Source organism: Pundamilia nyererei, unplaced genomic scaffold, assembly GCF_000239375.1.
Source record: "Pundamilia nyererei isolate P.nyererei 1_Seehausen unplaced genomic scaffold, PunNye1.0 scaffold01838, whole genome shotgun sequence".
Lineage (NCBI taxonomy): Eukaryota > Metazoa > Chordata > Actinopteri > Cichliformes > Cichlidae > Pundamilia > Pundamilia nyererei.
Window position 1 is genome coordinate 1 of NW_005189239.1, and position 5316 is coordinate 5316.

At 41.9% G+C, this 5316-nt stretch overlaps 1 long non-coding RNA gene across 1 annotated transcript; it reads right to left on the reverse strand.

Annotated features, from left to right (window-relative positions):
* Positions 1–3154: 3154 nt before the first annotated feature.
* LOC102205329 (uncharacterized) lies at positions 3155–5182 on the reverse strand. Its single transcript, XR_312556.2, has 4 exons — positions 5150–5182; positions 4920–5072; positions 4279–4813; positions 3155–4193 (listed from the first exon to the last, which is right to left on the reverse strand). It is a non-coding gene; the product is annotated as an uncharacterized LOC102205329 (long non-coding RNA).
* Positions 5183–5316: the final 134 nt, after the last annotated feature.

The following is a 5316-nucleotide window of genomic DNA, read 5'->3' on the forward strand; positions in this document are numbered from 1 at the left end:
ACTTTCTTTTCTTTCTTTCTTGTTACATGGGATGAAACTTGCATTTTTGTTACCAAGTGGAAGTGAAAAGTCCTAAAACTAGGCTTTCATATTTTTACATTTTGTAAAAAAAAATTTATTTTTTAATGTTTGAGGAGTGCACTGAAAGTTAGGTTTGAGAATCTGCTCTCCTTCAAGCAGGCCTGCATGATTGGAACTAAAAGTGCTATACAACACTGTTGCTTTAAAAACGATCGTAAAGTGAGCTTCTCCACCTTACAATTAATCTTATGATACCAAACCCACAAGAATGACAGTGGGGGTCTGCCTGTCATAAAATGAGCAGTAAGAGCTGCCTCAAATTTCATAGCGTAGTGGTAGGTGTGGATAATTTTTTCTGAAACGCAAGTCTACCACACATCTGTTCGACCAACGCCAGTTAACCTGGAACACGGGCCGATTTTTTGTCCCAGTCCAGCCCTGGATGCATCTAGAGACGGTCCTATTAAGTCCTATTCTAAAGGCTGATTGCCCTCCCCCACGCATGTACCCGTGGCTTTCTGTCCTGGGGGTGGGGGCTGGTTGTTCTCCTGCCCTGCAGCCAATCCTTTTGTTCATATTCAAAGACCGTTTTTCTGTATGTATTCTTACCCCCTAAAACCCGTCGTATTGTAATGTTGCAAGCGATCACAAACTCTACAGTCTGTCTAACTCCAATGTATACCAAGCAATCTTTTATTCTCAACAGAGCTAAAAGCTTACCTTTAGATGAGCCCACAAACCGAGAGAAACCCAGTGATGAAGCTGGAAGTCTTAACAAACAGATCAGGGAGCAGAGACCCACGTGGTTCACGCTGATTTGAGCTACGATCCAGGAAACAAGGGTGTGCAGATCGATGCAGTAATTGATCCCAACGTTGGTAGTGGTATATGTTCCTGTAAGTTTACTACTTTACTCCAGTTTCATGAAAAAGTAACTCTCTCTCTGCTCGACTCCTCTCCTGCACACACACAATTTCTCCGCCCCTTCTTCCCGACTCTGCCGTGATTTGTTACTCGGTTTGGTCACATGACTCATTTGCGCAACGTAACCACGCGGGGTGTAGTTTCAAAATTAGCGCTTAGCGCTTTGGAGTTGACGTCACGCCGCAAAGCATTGTGGGAGCGAGGCACCATTTTCGGGGTCTACGAATCAAAACAAACACACTGTGTTGGAACGACGATTACAAGATGCTTAAAAGCAGCTCAAAAGAGAATGGACTGTATAGAGACCGATTTCGTTCAGAAATCAAACGCAGCAAACCTTCACCATCTTATTCAGGAGGGTCACCTCTTCACCCTCACATGGAAGAAGTAATCTGATGGTGGTATGTTTGAAGCAGGTCCCTTGTGTAGCGCTGGAACCCAGTCACGATGTTTCATCCATTTCATCGGCTGGTTTGCTAAAATAATGCCAAATTATTAGCAACTCTATAAATAGAAGGTAATTCTGCAAAATCACTCAGTAGGATGTTTGTTCTAATTTGCTATGAGCTCAGAGCGCATCGAAAATAAAACTAATAGGCTATAAAGATATGAACATATTTAGAACTTACCGAAACGAAAATGTCTGGAGCACCGACAGATATTTGGAGATGGAAGAGAACTGCACGTCAGCTCGTCTCACAGCTGCTCTCCAGACTAGACGCCTTCGTTTGCTAACATCGATACACGAGCTGCCTCATGTTGCTTCCAGGTTGGGAAAGAATGAAAAGATAAACCATTTTCAAGCTTATTCTCTTGCCGGTCGTGCGATTGAACATTGCAGCCAACCACACAGCAACATTACTGTGACCGGTGACTTTCCTTAAGCAATGTCACTCACACTTTGCATCACTATGAGCTCAACAGTAATCAGATAAGGAGCCCAACACTACAAATGTCACACAATCACTGCACTTCTACTCTAACATCACTTGTCTGTCTGTGTTGAATCCTTCACAAGCACTCTTAGAGAGAAACAAACGTTAGCAATATGGAATGGAATGTGATGAAACCAGATATGTTTGGGATGGATGGGTTTTGCGCTATGAATTCTATAGTGAAAGTGTTGTTTTGTCTCTCTGTGCAGGCCAGGGCCTATTATATGCCACAGCCTAAAGGCAGCAGAGTTGCAGAGGCTAGAGTGACCACTGGCTATGTGCTTGCAGGGTGGTGGGTCTCAGAGGACAACTTCTAACCCTATTAAAGGCAACACGTGGAGTGCAACTGGCAGTGTGGCATAGCTGGCTCTGGCCTTGGGACTGTGTGTTTTTATTTGATTCATAAATGGGACACTGGACTGATTTATCTTTTATCTCTTGATTTTTTTTCTCAATAAATTATCTTTTAGAATTTTATTGACTGTCATCTTTTTGCCCACGACTGAGACGGTTGGTCAGACCTAGAGTCTTTCTTTGGGTGTGTTACACTGCAGTCACTGATTCTGGCTTTAATTAATAACTGATGCTTACATGGTCTGAAATCAGACTTACGAGTCACTACCTTTGTTCATTTTCCCCACATCATATTTACTGGTTGCCCACAAGTGCTCCCGAATATATATATATATATATGACATATATATATATGTCACTGAAAGATCATCAAAACAACTTATAAGAGCAATAAACAAAATAATTCAAAAACAAATAAACAGTCAAATACAATTTAATAACCAGGACCCAATATTCTAGTGCTTATAGTTCAAACATTCAATTCAATTAAATTTTATTTATATAGCGCCAAATCACAACATAAGTCGCCTCAAGGCGCTTCATAGATACAGAGAAAAACCCAACAATCATATGACCCCCTATGAGCAAGCACTTTGGCAACAGTGGGAAGGAAAAACTCCCTTTTAACAGGAAGAAACCTCCAGCAGAACCAGGCTCAGGGAGGGGCGGGGCCATCTGCTGCGATTGGTTGGGGTGAGAGAAGGAAGACAGGATAAAAGACATGCTGTGGAAGAGAGACAGAGGTTAATAACAGATATGATTCAATGCAGAGAGGTCTATTAACACATAGTGAGTGAGAAAGGTGACTGGAAAGGAAAAACTCAATGCATCATGGGAATCCCCGGCAGCCTACATCTATTGCAGCATAACTAAGGGAGGATTCAGGGTCACCTGATCCAGCCCTAACTATATGCTTTAACAAAAATAAAAGTTTTAAGCCTAATCTTGAAAGTAGACAATCATTGAAGAAATGAATTGCAGTGAGAAGCAAAAAAAAAAACAGCTTCTCAACCAAACAGCTTGCATCAATTTTGAGAGGCCTGCACCACACCACCAGCTAGAGGAGTCCATCCCTCCACCCTGAGGAAAATCCTCAACTGGCTTCACACCTTCTACCGCAGATTTGAAAGTCAGTCTGTTCACACCTCCAATCTGTTCACCTCACATCTACACAAGACTTTCTGCAGCCCTCACCCCCCTCTGCTCTGATCCCCTTGACCTCCTCTCACCTGTCTGCACTAAAGTACCGTGAGAAGGATGTGTCTGCTCTTCAAGAGACAGAAGCCCAGGAAGCCTTCAAGATCTAACTACTCAAAAATGTTGTGTGGATATTGAATATTTGTGTTTGGTAATCAATGTGCATGTCTGTTTTAGATTTTTAAGAATTTTATGCTTGTTTATCTTGTTATGTATGGATTAGCCTAGTTCATGTTTTATCTTTCATGAAAAACATTTAAAAATAGAGAATAGCTAATATACTCAATATTAGTTATATCTTTTTTTGCCATAAAAACCCCAATCTGGTATGCTTACCCCCAAATTTTATTTACAACAACACAAATTATACATACCAAGTGATGGATGTTGTATTAACATTTTGTCGATGCTTAAAATCTGGAGATGAAATTGAAAAATTTAAACGTCTTTTCTTGTAGGGCCAACACACATAAGTGAGTAGTTAGCATGTATATTAATGCCCATTAATTTCACTCCTCTTGGAAGTTATGAAATTGAAAAGTTAGTTGTCAGGAGATTTCTTCTCAAAGAGTATCCCTCCATGGCGCAATTCCAGCTGCTGATTGTGAAAAGGGCTCGGAGGCCAGTACGTAAAATGTGGACTCAAGTGAAGATTCAACCACAGGAGGGAGTGATAAGATTTCACATAAGCCTTATTGAACACAAGAGTAAAGATTGACACGAGGGAAGAAAGCTTGGCAGGAAGTCTCTGACGTGGTGAAACTGTAAACAGAGGGAGAGTGTGGTTAGGAAGGAAGTGAGGGGAGCGAAGACTGGTGAAGTGAGGGTTACTGGATTTGTGTCTTACTTGACAGTTGGAGCGCATATGGCTCTGGAGGGAGGGGAGAGTGGCCTGGTGAGCATCTTGGAAGGCGAGTGAGGGGAAAGGATTGGACCTGGCTTTCCCTGAGATCCAGAGGAGACAAGCATCTCTACGACACCAACTGTCTGCCATCTATAACGCAGTTTTGAGATCCCTTCCCAGGCGGCTCAATGGCCACTCACACCTTGCATCAGATGATCTCAGTAGTTCCAATAATAAGGGAAGGTCTCATTGTGGTTTCACCTGAAATCTCTGACAATGACCCATTTTTTTTTCACATCTTGGCTCATGGGATGAGGCAAATTATTATTATTATTGGGTCAGACTCCCCGCATATAATTTGCTTATATGCAGCAGCCTTTTCTGGTTGTTTTCACAGCATATCTATGTGCTGTGAAAAAGCACTCGCCGCTCCTTGATGGGATGGATCTCTAGATGCTCTTTTGTGAGAATATCATCCTCTTCATTCAATCCCTCGGCCTTGGTATGCTCATTGGTTCAGAGATGGACAGGTCATTTCCTGCAGATTCAGATAGAAAATATATATGTATTTAATTTTTTTAATTATGTATTATGTATTTATTATTTAGATGTATATTAGCATCTATATTATTTTAATGCTTTACCTCTACATCGATATAAAGATACCATGATGAGAGTGGAGATGAAGTATGGACAGAAGACCACCAGATAGCGAATGAGTGTAAAGTCAAAATGAAGGGAAGTTTGAGAAGTTCCTGGAGTTTCTGGAGTAGGAAGGGCTGTAATTGCAGGTATATCTGCAGAGAGAATCCCACCTGTTCAGGTGAAAATGTGGATGAAGTGAGTGGGAAAAAATCAGAGTGAAGCTCCTCACCTGTGACAGTGATCCAGCTGGATGGAGACTCTCCATGACCGCTGATGTCACACTTGTAGAGGCCTTCATCAGACCTGGAAACATGCTGGATGGTCATGTGACCTGTAGGCTGCTTCCTGATGAGGGAGCCATCTTTATAGAAAGCAGCTGGGAGGTTGGAGGGAGTG